Below are 15299 nucleotides of genomic sequence, written 5' to 3'. Positions count from 1 at the left end.
CCCCCTCTCCAGTGCTCCTGGCACCCACATATCGGTAACCAAATGAACTCCGCCGACCTGCTGCGGACTCCGGGGCTAGCTGCTTCTGCACCTAATTTTTGCATGGGTCGGTCCGCTTTAGGTCTTGGCTGAGGGTTCACTCCAGGCTTGACACTTAACCTAGATGCCCGCGTGGTCATCCACGCTTGGAATTCTGTTCACACGAAGCCAGACCTCGGATGGGGGGGAATCCGGGCAAAATTAGCTTAAGTGGGATAATAGGATTTAATGTACTGCCAAGGACGTGAGACTTTCTCCACAACTGCACATGGCCTGGCAGCGGATAGTACTCCCTAAGGCTGGAATCCCAGAGGCACCCACCCCCGGTCCTCCTGCGTCCCCAGGGGTGGAGTTCAGTTGTGCTGAGACCAGGGTTTTCAAACTGCGCACAGTATCCCTTAGTGGATCTCTGCTGCTGCTGCTGCTAAGCGCTTCAGTCGTGTCCGACTCTGTGCGACCCCATAGACTGCAGCCCATCAGGCTCCACAGTCCCTGGGATTCTCCAGGCAAGAACACTGGAGCAGGTTGCCATTTCCTTCTCCAATAGTGAATCCCTATTAACATTAAAACAAAGAAACTGAATGGAAGATATCAAAGTGCAAAGATCATAGAAAGGATAAGGAACATTTAGGACGCCCAGTTCAGCTTTTCTCAAGTGAGCACAGGATTGCGTGCATGCCTCGTGTGGTGCTTGGGTCCTGTCTGACTCTGCCACACCATGGGCTGTAGCCCACCAGGCCCTTCTGTCCATGGGATTCTCCAGGCAAGAATACTGGAGTGGGTTGCCATGCCCTCCTCCAGGGGATCTTTGCAACTCAGGGATCAAACCCGTGTCTCTTACACCTCCTGTACTGGCAGGAAGGTTCTTTACTAATAGCGCCCCTGGGGAAGCCCTTGCACAGGATCACAGTAAAATGTAATTCTTCCTGTAGTCCAAGTCAAAAGGACTTGGAAAACCTCTGCCAGTCATTTCCATGGCAGTAGGGACAGTTTCTCCAGGAATTAGCTGCAGTGGCTGGAAAGTTCCTCTTCACCCCCAGCCCACAATGAGCTTTCTCAGAGCCAGCACCATTGGCTCTCGCCCTACTCCCAGGGCCTCCCACAGGGTGACTGACGAGGGGTGGGCACAGTGCTCACATGGTCCCAGGTCTCCTCACGCACAGCCAAGCTTCCATGATCTCTGTATCTCCACCTTCTAGACTGGTGGCCCCCTTTTTAAAGGGCTGTCCAGCACGGGACACAGAATTCTGCCTGGCACGTGGGCAGCACCGACTACCCATAGTTCTAGCATTACCCAGGCCTGGGACACCTTGCCATATCAATGGTGTCAAAACATCTTTAGTCAGTGACGTCCACGCTTCTGTCTGTAGCTAGGTGTGTGCTCAGTCAGTCATGTTGGACTCTTTGTGACCCCATAAACTGTAGTCCATCAGGCTCCTCTGTCCATGGGATTTTCCCCAGCAAGAATACTTGGAGTGGGTTGCCATTTCCTCCTCCAGGGGATCTTCTCAGCCCAGGGATCAGATCTGAACCTCCTGCCTTGGCAGGTGGATGCTTTACCACTGTGCCACCTGAGAAGCCCTGTACCTAGGACCTTTGTCCTAAATTCCAAATGGCCTTGACATTTCTACAAGGCTGTCTTATCTGATAGGTTTCTAAAATTTAATGTGGTTCCAGAACATGCTCCATCAGTGTGAGCCTCTCCATCCCATTTAATGGCAAGTCTGTCTTTGAATTGCTCAGGTTAAAAACCTTAATTCCTTTCTCTTCTCTTGCTCCTCATACTCAATCCACTAGCAAATCTATAATCTGACCACTTACCACCTCCTGGGGTCCCAGTTACTGCCCGCTTCTCGTGTCCGACTCTGTGACCCCACTGACTGTAGCCCACCAGGCTTCTCTGCCCGTGGAGTTTTCCAGGCAAGAATACTGGAGGGTGTTGCCATTTCTTACTCCAGGGATCTTCCCAACCCAGGGATCAAACCCACATCTCTGGCATCTCCTACGTTCAGGCAGGTTCTTTACCACTAGCACCACCTGAGAAGTTTCTACACTTGTTGTTCAATCGCTCAGCCATGTCTGACTCTTTGCGACCCCATGGAGTACAGCATGCCAGGCTTCTCTGTCCATCACCAACTCCCTGAGTTTGCTCAAACTCATGTCTATCGAGTCGATGATACCATCCGACCATCTCATCCTCTGTCATCCCCTTCTCTTCCTGCCTTCAATCTTTCCCAGCATCAGGGTCTTTTCCAATGTGTCAGCTCTTCAAATCAGGTGGCCAAAGTATTGGAGCTTCAACTTTAGCATCAGTCCTTTCAATGAATATTCAGGGTTGATTTCCTTTAGGATTGACTTGTTTGATCTCCTTGCAGTTCAAGGGACTCTCAGGAGTCTTTTCCAGCACCACAATTCGAAAGCATTGAATCTTCAGTGCTCAGCCTTTTTTATTGTCCAGCTCTCACATCTGTACATGACTACTGGATTCCAAACCATATCTTTGACTACCCTTGGGCTTTCCTGGTGCCTCAGCTGGTAAAGAATCTGCCTGCAATCCGGGAGACCTGGGTTCAATCCCTGGGTTGGGAAGATCCCCTGGAGAAGGGAATGGCTACCCACTCCAATATTCTGGCCTGGAGAATTCCATGGACTCTAGTCTATGTGGTCACAAATGGTCGGACACGACTGAGCGACTTTCACTTTGACCACCCTTGAGCTGTTCTCAAACTGTTCTCAACTCAGCAGCCAATGAGCTTTTCAAAAACAAAGTCAGGTCATGGCACTCCTGTGCTCGAAACCCTCCAGTGGTTCTTACAGTAGTGTGCAAGGCTCCAGGTTACCTCGCCCCCACGCCCACTGCATCATCCATTGCTCTCCCCACCCCTCAGTCACTCTACCCCAGGCATTCACGTGGACGAACACGCTTGTGTTAAGACCTTTGCCCTGGCTCCTCCCTCTGCCTGGAGTTCTCTACCCAGAAAGTGATTGCGTTCCTCGTTTCCTTCAAATCTTTCCTCAAAGATCACCTTCTTCGTCACAAAAAAAGAACAAAATAATGTCATTTGCAGCAACATGGATGCACCTAGAGATTATCATACTGAGTGAAGTTAAGTCAGACAGAAAGACAAATATCATATGATGTTGTTCATATGTGGAATCTAAAAAAAGGCTACAAAAGACTTGTGGTCACAGCTGGGAAGGAGAGGGTGGAATGAATTGAAACCTATACATTACCATATGTAAAACAGATAGCTAATAGGAAGTTGCTGTGTAACACTGGAGGCTCAACCCAGCGCTCTGTGACAACTTAGAGGGGTGAGATGGAGGTTCCAGAGGGAAGGGATATATGTATACTTGAGGGTGATTTACTTTGTTGTACAGCAAAAACCAATATAACATTTAAAGCAATTATCCTCCAATTAAAAATAAATATAAAAAGGCTACAAATGAATTTATCTACAAAACTGAAATAGAATTACAGATGTAGAAAATAAACTTATGGTTGTAGGGTAGAGGGGAGGGAGGGATAAATTGGAAGATTGGGTCTGACACATACACACCACTATGTACAAAACAGATAACTAATAAGGACTTAGCACTGGAAATTCTACTCAATACTCTGTAATGACCTATATGGGAAAAAAAAAATCTAAAAAAGAGTGGATGCAGGATTTTGTATAAAAGATTCACTTCCTGTGCTCTTGAAACTAAAACAACAGTGTAAATCAATTATACTCCAATTGAAAAAAAGAAAAAAGATCACCTTCTTGAAGAATCTGAAGTTCGCCCAATATTCTCCTTTCCCTGAGATGTTTTTTTGAAGTGCTCATCATCTTCTAATACACTCTATGATTTGCTTATTTGTTGTGGTTTTTCTTTATTGTCTGAACCTCCTACCTGCCTTCTCACCCTCAAAAAATCTTGACTGAGGAGGGCAAGTATTTTTGCTCCTTTGGCTGGTTAAATAAGCTATCTGTAGCCTCTAGAACAGTGCCTGCCATATGGTTAACTCAGTCAGTACTGGCTGAGTGAATGAATAAATGAATGCAGCCTCAGAGTCACGGAATACTGCAGGCCCATGTCAACTGACATCTAGAGCTCCTTTTTGATATCAACTTTGGTCTGGAATTCCCTGAAACCAGAAATGATGCAATTAACTTTTTTAACCTGCGCACAAGACTTTGTATTGATCTCCTTTACATCGGTTCTGGTCCAGATCTCATCCTGTTGAGGTCACTGTGAATATTGATTCTATCATACACTTGGCTTCCCCTCCCAGTTTTGAGTCATCTATAAATCTGATAAGCATTCTTGACCATTATTCAAGTCACTGATAAAAATATTAGATGAGCAGACCTAGCACCCACTTCTTGGTTTCTAAATATCACTCTTCCATAAAAGGCAACAGAACTCCTTGGAGAAATGAAAGGGAAAGTACAAAGTGAACCTGGGACATTGTGTTGGGCCAGAAAACAAGGAAGTGACTAAAGACTAATGGGGTCATGTCAAAGGATATAGGGCCAGCTTGATGACCAAACTTGGGACAATTTGAGCATCAGAAAGCATAATGAAGTAATGGATTCTAATGCATAAAAACGAAACAATCCATTAGTCTACAGTAAAACTCAGCAAAGCAGAGAGAGAAAGAAAAGGGCTAGAAGGAATAATTTTCTCTATAGAAAACTGTTGCCTGATAGACGTAGAGGAAATGATAGACTTAGAAAATCTAGATTCAAGCAAGGATAACTAATGGATGCTAAACCTTTGGGTGGAAGATTGTTAGGAAACTATGTTAGCAAGATCTCTGACATTTCCTTGGTTGTCGAGTGGCTGAGATTCAAAGCTTCCACTGTAGGAAGCGTGGGTTTGATCCTTGGTTGGAACTAAAATCCTACATGCTGTGTGGTACAGCCAAAAAAAAACCCAAAAAGGAAACAAAGTCTCAAAGTCTGACCCACAGATGACTTACTAATGACCAGTGGGAAAATGTTTCTCTCAGGGAGCACAGCCACTATCTTTTTTTTCCCCCAGTGGCCACCATATTAATCAAGTGGCCAAAAGTAACATCATTGGTAGTGGGACTACCTGATATCATTCACCTCCTGATATGATTCAATAAAAAATACACAACTCATCAACAATTGTATCAAAAGTATGTAACCCAGATCTAATCATGAGGATGCAACAGGAAACATTCAGCTTCTATAAGACAAATAGCTTGGACTCTTCAAAAAGGTCAAACTGATGAAAAGACAAAAAGGACAAGAGCACTGTTTTAGGATAGAAAACGAAAAAGAAGAAAAAAAAGAAGAAAATGAAAAAGACATGATAATCAAATGCAATATGTGAACCTTGATTGAAATCCTGAAGAGAAAAAAAAAAGCCACAGAGCAACTGAGAAATTTTAACACACACTGTGTATCAGATGATATTATGGCATTATTGTTCATTTTCTTAGGTACAATAATGGTACTGTGTTCTTAGGAGAATGTCATTGTTCTTTGGAGATGCCTGCTGAGGTCTGTCGACGTATCATGATGTCTACAATTACTTTCATACGCTTAAGCCAAAACAAGTGGGTTGTGAGGGTGCATATGTGTATTAGAAAGAGTGTGAGTGCTACTGTGGCAGAGTTTTAACAACTGGTTAATATAGAAAGTTATGGGTGTTTTTATATCGTGTTTTATAAATTTGCAAGGGAAAACTGAGGGAGACATTTCCAAAACCAGAGCCTACTGGAGACCTCCACCCAGGTTGAAACTGATCAACATCCTTTGTAGGCTGAATCATGTGTTAGCTACGGTGTCTTCCTTACTGCACCATTCAGCCCACATTTCTTCATATTATCCATAATAATAATATGAGGGCCTTCCCTGGCAGTCTAGTGGAACTAAGATCCAACAAGCCACAGAGCATGGCCAAAAAATAATAATAACAACAATAACAATAATGTGAAAAAATTATAAGAAATCTTACTGAAATCAAGGTCCTAGCTATAGCTATAGCACTGACTCATTGGAAAAGACCCTGATACTGGCAAAGACTGAAGGCAAAAGAAGTGGGTGGCAGAGGATGAGATGGTTGCATGGTATCACTGACTTAATGGACATGAATCTGAGCAAACTCTGGGAGATATTGGAGGACGGAGGAACCTGGTATGCTGCAGTCCATGGGGTCAAAGTCTGACACCACTTAGCTACTGAATGACGACAACTAACTATAGCGTTTCCTTCTATCTTCTGCTTACTGCTATTACCTAGAACAGGGCCTGATGAGTGGCATATGTTTGATTAGAATTTGTTGAGTGCCAGAATCTGCACATCAGGTCTCCCCCCAAGCAGCAACCAGGCTGGTTTGCCTGAGTGTCTTGGCAACACATGGGTGCTCCTCTCTGAGAGGAGGCAGGGCTGATGTAGTCTCGCTTGGTAGTTAATTATATCCCACTCAAACATTTCAAGTGTGTCTTCTGCCAACTCAGTGCAAGCCCCTCGAAGACAGTGACGGGTCTTGCCCCTCAAACCCCCACTGCCTCACATGGCACTCCAGTAGGACCTGCACAAGGCGGACAAAATGCGGTACCTGTTGGCCTGGAGACAAGCCCTCTAACTCACGCCCCAGCATGGCAGCCTTGGGCCCTGTGGGCTCCCCTGTCTTCTGCTGGCATGCTAATTTGTTCTCCCCAGGGTGAAAAAAAAAAAAAAACCAGGAGGATGACTGACAGAGACAAAATTCATTTGAGCTGATTTCCTGTGGGCTGAAGAGCGGTTCCCAGGCCAACACTGTGTCTCCTGTTCCCCTCTGCCACCCTTGGATGTAGGCAAGTCTTTCTCAGCCAGAACGCCGGTGTTTATAAAGAGCTCAGGGGGCCACTTGGAAAGAGTGTAGATAGAGACAAAGCGAAAACCAACGGTTCCTCTGTGCCCCCAGCCAGCAGGATGCAGTCAAGTCTGGCTTCCTTTCTCTGTCCACACTCACACAAGTCATTCCCCATCCATCCTCTCTCTCCTTACTTCTCTCTCTCTCTCTGAGGGTCTCTCTCTCTCCTGTACACACAGCGAAAGTGAAAGTGAGTGAAGTAGCTCCGTCGTGCCCGACTCTTTGCGACCCCATGGACTGTAGCCCACCAGGCTCCTCCCTCCATGGGGTTCTCCAGGCCAGAATACTGGAGTGGGGTGCCATTTCCTTCTCCAGGGGATCTTCCCAACCCAGGGATCGAACCCGGGTCTTCTGCAGTGCAGGCAGACGCTTTAACCTCTGAGCCACCAGGGAAGCCCAAGCACACACATAAGAAGGATGAAAATGCAAGAGGGAGAGGTAAAATGTGCACGGGGGTAGAACCCAGGCCCCCCATTGCAGGCAGAGTCTCCAGCTGAGCCACCGGGAAAGCCCCAAATATGCACAGGAAAACATGCGAAGAGGCCAGACAAAACGGGGCCACGTGTCTGAAGGCAGCCAAGGAGACTTTAGGGATGACAAGGGTAATTTGCATCTTAATTAGGATGTTGGTTTCCCAAGTGTAAACAGATTTAAATTTTTTGATCTGTACACTGAAGATCTATGCATTTTCCTGTAGGTAAATTTCTACCTTATACCTATTATTGTGGGGTGGGGGTAAGCAAGGAGACCAAAAGGTAAAAGTATAATAATAATAATAATAATAATAAAACACCTCACCTGCAGAAAGAAGAAAATGAGACTAGCTATGGGCCAGAGTTGGGGGTGGGTATGGGATGGGAGCTTTTCCAGGTAAAGAACCCACCTGCCAAAGCAGGAAACATAAGAGGTGCAGGTTATATCCCTGTGTTGGGAAAATCCCTGGAATATGAAATGGCAACCCACTCCAGTATTTTTGCGTGGAGAATCCCAGGGACAGAGGAGCTTAGCGGGCTACAGTCCGTGGGGTGGCAAAAAGTTAGTTGGACAAGACTGAAGCGACTTAGCATGCACATATCAGGGGAGAAGGTGAAGAGAAATAAGAAAGGCTACAAGAGAAAATGGGGCTTTCTAGGTGGTGCTAGTGGTAAAGAACCCACCTGCAAATGCAGGAGGCACAAGAGACATGGATTTGATCCCTGGATCAGAAAGATCCCCTGGAGGAGGGCATGGCAACCCACTCCAGTGCTCTTGCCTGGAGAATCCCATGGACAGAGGAACCTGGCAGGCTACCGTCCATGGAGCTGCAAAAAGTCGGACACGACTGAAGCGACCTAGCATGCACACACACGAGAGAAAATAAAGCAAAGTGTGGCTAAAAATATAAGGCCTCTGTAACCTGCTCAGTTACAAAGGACTAAGGCAGTGTGGGCTCAGGGCAAGTGCTGGCCGTGCAATGGTCCATCCAGACCACAGTCAGCCTCTTGAGCTGTCAGTACTCATTAACCATCTATAGGTACAGCCTCCACCCAGGCACAGGCAGCCCTGACCTGGGGCACGGATGGCTCCTGCCAGCCTGCCCCCAGCCCGGCCTGCCGGCTCTCATTTCCACCCAGGGGATCCTGGCTCTCACACAGTCCTACTCTGGGAGTCGTGGCTTTGCTTTGTTTCCCGGCCGTGGAGGAGGGGCCTCTTGCCAAGCGCAGTGGAGCTTGAACCCAAGGTCTCACCCGCCCCGTCCTGGAGCAGCACTGAAGCTCCTCCCATCTCTGGGTTCTGGCTGGCAGGCTGCCTGGCAAGGCCCCACAGACATGCACTGGCTGTAGCCCAGCTCCCCGGGCCTTGGCCCCTTGCCACCATCCCCTTGTCGCCCTGAGCCCTCCTCTCATGCCAACCTGCAGCTGCAGCTCCCCTCCCTGCTCAGCTGGGCACAATGCTGCTGTCTCCTCCCCAGGGGTTGGGCTGCAGCATCAATACATTTTGATGAGAAAGCGACACCAGCTGGCACACCCTGCGTGTGCTTTTAAATCGGCCAATGACTTCCAGATCCTAGGGGCTGGGAGTGTCCCTGGGGCAGTACCCTCTGCAGTGGAGGGCACTCACGGGCCCAGCACGGGCACCACCTTAGAGTCTCACCAGTGACTTTAACCAGGGTCCAGCAATGAATGTAAACGGGCCTCATCTCTCTTCTGCAAACTGCGCTCCTCTTCACTGGTCCCTTGTGTCTCTTTATTTTTCAAAAATGTTTATTTACTTACTTGGCTGTTCCAGGCCTTAGCTGCAGTATGTGGGATCTAGTTCCCTGACCAGGGTTTGAACCCAGGCCGCCTGCATTGGGAGCACGGAGTCTTAGCCACTGGACCACCAGGGAAGTTCTGGTCTCTTATGTTTCTTGCTCTGTGAAGTGGTTCGACTCCAGGGATGAGGCCCAACAGTTCTTCCATAAGAATTAGAATTTCAGCACCATCTGTTATTTTGGGGACTGTAGCAAGCCACGGGATCTCTCAGAACCTCAGCTTCCCCGTCTGTGAGATGGGGATGCTAGCAGTACTCCCTGGGCTGTCAGGACAGCTGAGGAGACAGGGCTCACAAGGCGACGGGCAGCCCCGGTACGCGGTGAGAGCCCAGCGAACAAAGCCGCACGTGCTGTATTATGGGTTCGCCTCATTTACCTAAACATGGCCACAGCCATCCTAAGATGTCCAAGCTAGAGGACCCTCTTCTGGGCTCTCTGCTCAGGTTCGGCCACCTCCTACCAACCCAGTGCTGAGGCTGCAAGTCTCACGGGGAGAAGGAACCGGCCCGCCCAGCCCAGGCCCTGGGTGCGCCTGCTGCGGTGAAGAGCTCGCTGCCCGCCCCAGCGCCACCCCCACCGGGGCCTGTTGGGGCCTGAGTTGGCCACTCCCTGGGAGGGGACCCCCCTGCCCCACAGGGCTGTGGTGCAACCAGCCGGGCTCAGCTTGTCCCTGACTCGACACGGTAGAACACGGTAGGTTGCTACCATCACGCCCGTGCTCCCGATGCAGGTTCCAGACAGGCTGTCTGCCTGGGCCCCCAGGCCTGTCCTTCAGGGGGCCCGGAGAGCCTGGCTGATCGGCCTGGCTGACGCGTGGCACCTGTCACCCCAAAGGGGTACAATTACTGTCCGGTGACTCTCTTTCCCCTGAAACCACTGCAGCCACTCAGAGGTATGAGGCAGACGTCCTAGGCTGGGTAAGGATGGGAAGCAAGGAGCATAAGCCTCTAGGACAGTCTGGTTTCCAGTCTGGCTTATGAGACCCTTCCAGTCCCAAGATCTCAAGAAACCAGGAATCTACCTCCCCATTCGTCCCCAGTTTTTCCTCTTTAAGTCCCACTCTGAGCCCTAGGCCCCTGGCCATTGCTACATGGAGGGAGAGAAGACCTAGCCAAGGCCTTTCATCACTCCCAAGAAGGAACCTTCCTACCCAGAGGACCAAGGCTCTCTCATCCCAAAGAGGTGGGGCCCTCCAAGCCCCCGTGGTTCCATCACCTTAGGTCACTTGGTGGCTCCGGCTCTTACTTCAAGAGAGCCTTGCTGTTGGCTCCAGCCCTGCCTCTGAAGAGTGGGCCTAGACAGGTGAGCCCATTGGGTGGGGGATGGACGGGTGGGTTCCATTGATTCCCTGTAGCGCCAAAGACTGCTCTGCTAGAATGGAAGGAAGAATGTATTACTGCCGCGGTGTGCCCACCTGCCAGCCTAGACCACGGCACCAAAACAAGATGCTCACAAAAAGCCAGTATGTGGGTAGCACCCCAGATCCATGCTCAGACAGGGGTCTTACACAGCAGCTCTCCAGGCCTGAGACTCCTGGGATGCCTGGCAGCACCCCAGTACTGAGCACCGGGCTGGAGGACACCATAAGGCTCTGAGTGGGCGCAGCTCAGCTCTAGCAAAAGAGTTTGGGGAGGAGGACTTGCCTGGTAGTTCAGTGGCTACTGATCTCCCAATGCAGGGGGCCCAGGTTTGATCCCAGGTCAGGGAACTAGATCCCACATGCCACAACTAAAGATCACATACACCAACACTAAGATTGAAGATCCCACATGTCATAAGTAGGACCTGCCACAGCCAAAATAATAGACAAAAAATATATATATATATATATATAAAAGGAGGGGCTCTAAGGGGCCTGGATCCAGGGCCTGATCCACCCAGTCCACTCTGTAAGGGAGCAGACCCACCTACCTTGCTCCTCTCAGGCTCCTCCTCTATGAACACTGCCTTCACTCTTTCCTTACAGCCTGTGAGCAGTGGAGCAGAGCAGGGAGTCCCTTAACCAACAGTCGGCCTCAGTGAGATGTGAACCCCAAGAAGGATGACAGTAATCAGAGCTTTTATTTGATTTCGAAGAGATTGTTGCCCTCCTCCCCTCCCCAACCCAAAAAAGTGAAGATAATTTGTTTGGGGCATTTTCGTCTGAAGACAGGAACTTTTAGAATTAGTCTTTATTAGGTAAAAAGAAATACCAGAATTAAGAGTTATGGGTGTCCGATGCAGGATACAGCATGCTTGGGGCTGGTGCACGGGGATGACCCAGAGAGATGTTATGGGAAGGGAGGTGGGAGGGGGGGTTCATGTTTGGGAATGAATGTACACCCGTGGTGGATTCATGTCAATGTATGGCAAAACCAATACAGTATTGTAAAGTAAAATAAAGTAAAAAAAAAAAAAAAAAGAGAGAGTTATTGGGGCTTCCCTGGTGGCTCAGAGGATAACGTGTCCGCCTGCAATGCAGGAGACCCGGGTTCGATCCCTGGGTTAGGAAGATCCCCTGGAGAAGGAAATGGCAACCCACTCCAGTATTCTTGCCTGGAGAATTCCATGGACAGAGGAGCCTGGTGGGCTACAGTCCACAGGGTCGCAAAGAGTTGGACACGACTGAGCTACTTTACTTACTTACTTACTTGACATGAATTATTAGGCAAATTATGCCCACCTAAGGGCTTCCCCAATGGCTCAGCCAGTAAAGAATCTGCCTGTAATGCAGAAGACACAGGAAACTTGGGCTCGATCCCTGGGTTGTGAAGATCCCCTGGAGGAGGAAATGGCAATTCACTCCAGTATTCTTGCCTGAAAAATCCCATGAACAGAGGAGCCTGGTGGGCTATAGTCCATGGGGTCACAAAGAGGCAGACTTGACTAAGCATGCACGCCCACCTAAAGCAAAACTGATATTTATAAGGCTAACATTTATTGCGGAGAAGGCACTGGCACCCCACTCCAGTACTCTTGCCTGGAGAATCCCATGGACAGAGGAGCCTAGTGGGCTGCAGTCCATGGGGTCGCTAAGAGTCAGGCACGACTGAACCACTTCCCTTTCACTTTTCACTTTCGTGCACTGGAGAAGGAAATGGCAACCCACTCCAGTGTTCTTGCCTGGAGAATCCCAGGGACGGCGGAGCCTGGTGGGCTGCCGTCTCTGGGGTCGCACAGAGTCGGACACAACTGAAGCGACTTAGCTTAGCAGCAGTAGCAGCAGCAGCAGCAGCATTTATTGAGTACTTTCTATAACCAAGCCACTGAGCTGAGCTTTTTTACATCCAATCATTTACTTACATCTCACAACAAGGTGAAACAGGAATTATGACATTCCCACGTTATAGTTGAGAAATGGGGGCAGAGAGAGGTTCAGGGACTTGCTAAAGTCACATACGTGGCAAGTCAGTACTAGGACCAGAAACTGGATCGGACTCCAGAACTCTGTGGAGATGCTCTACATACGGCAGAATTTCAGCCAGGGTTTCGTCTCAAGCTATAACCATCCCCCTCTTGATAACATAAGCTACTGTACTTTCCTCCCTCTCTCCCTACCCCTTTTTTCCCTTCTTCTTTCACTCATTCAGTATTTCTTGTGCACTTGCTGCATTCTAAGCATCACTAAAGTTGAAGAAACTGACATGGTTCTGCCTTCACAGAGCTTCCAGTTCATCAAGATTCCTTAAATTCTTCTTCCCAGAGAATACCCATTCTTGTCCACATTTCTTTAGACACTTTCACTCACCTATTCCTTTGTCTCTGATGAAGGGCCAGCCCGGCAGAGCTCCAGACGTGCTGCCAGGCTTCAAAGGCTAGAATCGTACCATTTTCAACTGCCATTTCTGGCATGGCTCCTCTGAGCTGCCTCTGCACTCTGCTCAGATTTCCATTAAGGCACTCGTGTTTCTGTAGTGAAATACTCATTTACACATCTCATTCTTCTCTTCTACTACAAGCTCCTTGAGTGCAGGGACTAGACCTGCCTAACTCAGGTTTTTAATCTCCATCCCCAGTGAAGAGTTTGGAAATAGCAGGCATCCAGGTGGCTCAGACGGTAAAGAATCAGCCTGCAACGCAATGTTGGATCCTTGGGTAGGGAAGATTCCCTGGAAAAGGTAATGTCTACCTACTACTGGAATGACTACCAACTCCAGTATTCTTGCCTGGGGAATCCCATGGACAGAGTAGTCTGGTGGGCGACAGTTCATGGGGTTGCAGAGAGTTGGACACGACTGAGCGACTTTCATTTTCAGTAAATGTTTACTAAAATGAATAAGTGAGTTTTCTGTTCTAGCTGACTGTCTCAAATCATTTCCAAATGATTCATTCAGGTGTTCCTTCCTGGATCTTTTTTTCCACCTTCCTCTTAACCTTCTCAAAGGAAAGGCACCTCTCTGATGTGGGAAGTCCCACTTCCCTGCTTTAGGGCAGTCAAAGGATTCCTTGCTGACACAGTCTCAACAGATTTGTTGGCTTCACAAGAGCCAGTATTTTGGAAAGCTGCTGAATGCTTGTTTCCTGGGGTTTTTTTAGGGTAATCCCGTCAGATAATACATTAAAGCAAGAGTTCCAAGGTATAGGACCAGGGAGAGAGACTCTCTGTTTTCCCCAAGATGCAGCCTCCATTCCCCATCTTCAGTTCACCAGCTGCCAATGTCCTCACCTTTAGGCTGCCTGTCCCCAAAAGTCTGAGCCCCAGAGAGACATAACCCAGATTTCCCTGTTATTGTTGTTCAGTTGCTAAGCTGTGTCTGACTCTTTGAGACCCCATGGACTGCAGCACACCAGGCTCCCCTGTCCTACACTATCTCCCAGAGTGTGCTCAAATTCATGTTCATTGAGTCAGTGATGCTATCTAACCATCTCATCCTATGCCACCTGCTTCTTCTCAGATTTCCCTGAACTTTAGTAATAATAAGCACCAGTGCAAAGAATCGCATAGCCTGGAAGTCAGGAGACTGGGTTCAAATCCTGACCTTGCCAACTCATTATCATCTTGGGAAGTAATTCAACTTCTCTGGATTCTGTTTCTTCTATGAAAATAAGGGAGTGGGACTGGGTAGATTTCTAAACCAAAGGCTAAAACATCTCTGGGCAAAAAAAAAATTTCTTAATTGTGCACTTCCCAGTCCTATGGCATTCGACTCTTATAAGAAACTTGCAATTCATAAGCCAAACAACATACATTACTGGTGAGGAAATGTGAGCAGAGGTCGATGACCTTACACAGGTGACCCAGGCCCCTGACTCTTTTTGCCAGACCAAGATGGTTCCAGAGAGCCCACTGGGGCAACCTCAATTTCCAAGACCCCAACTTCCTTTCCCTCCTAACCCCTACATCCACGTTGTCACTCAGAGAGTAGAAGCTATGACAAAGAACCTGATTCAAGGGTCATAGCCAGGGCCATATGAGGAGGGGCCCAGGCCTTTCTCAAATTCCGAATGATCTGCCTCCAGGAGGACCACTGCCTCTCAGTTGCAGTTTTGGCTCAGAGGCCCGGGGTGGCCATGGGAACGTGGGCCCAGCCTCCCGCGTTCCCATGACAACAGGCTCCCCCAGTGGCGGCGCGGGTGCCCATCAAAGCGTGCAGGTGGCGCACTTTGGGAGAGGGGCCCGGCGGGAAGTCGGGGTCCGGGGCGGCGCCTGCCGCGGGGGGGCCTCCCCACTTCCGATCTCCTCCTCCCGGGGCTGCAGTTCCCGCCCGCCCTGTGCCCTTCGCCTACCTGAGAGTCACGGCCTGTGCGCGACCACCGCCCACCACAGGGTCACCTCTGCTCGGCGGGGCGGCCCTTCTTCTCGGTGTTCCCAGACTCGTCCCTGCTTCCAGGCCCCGCCCGACGCACTTCCCGGGGACCCGGGATGTGCCTGCAAATACCCTAGGTCTGGCGCCGCGTCCCCGGAAATGCAGGGCAGCGGCCAAGCCCCGCCCCTGCCCATGTTGTTGGAATTGTCCGGAGGCGCCCCCCGGGGCTTGCTCGCTGTCCAGCGGGCTCCCGCCTTCGCCCCCTGGCATTGATGGCGACATAAGTCTCGCTGCTAGTCCCAGTCGGGACACGTCCCCGAGACTGCTTGGCTGCCCTTAGGCCGTGGGGCCTCTAGCCGCCCAGC

General features: G+C 49.3%; 1 protein-coding gene across 1 annotated transcript in view; it reads right to left on the bottom strand.

Annotated features, from left to right (window-relative positions):
* The window catches only part of SEMA4B (semaphorin 4B), a 42798-nt gene extending 27699 nt beyond the window's left edge, over positions 1-15099 (bottom strand). Inside the window, exon 1 of the mRNA XM_018066249.1 lies at positions 14915-15099. The gene's annotated coding sequence lies outside the window, so the exon portion shown is untranslated. The remainder of the gene's footprint in view (positions 1-14914) is intronic.

The sequence above is a fragment of the Capra hircus genome, chromosome 21 (genome assembly GCF_001704415.2).
Source record: "Capra hircus breed San Clemente chromosome 21, ASM170441v1, whole genome shotgun sequence".
Lineage (NCBI taxonomy): Eukaryota > Metazoa > Chordata > Mammalia > Artiodactyla > Bovidae > Capra > Capra hircus.
This window is presented reverse-complemented; position numbering and strand designations above follow the sequence as displayed.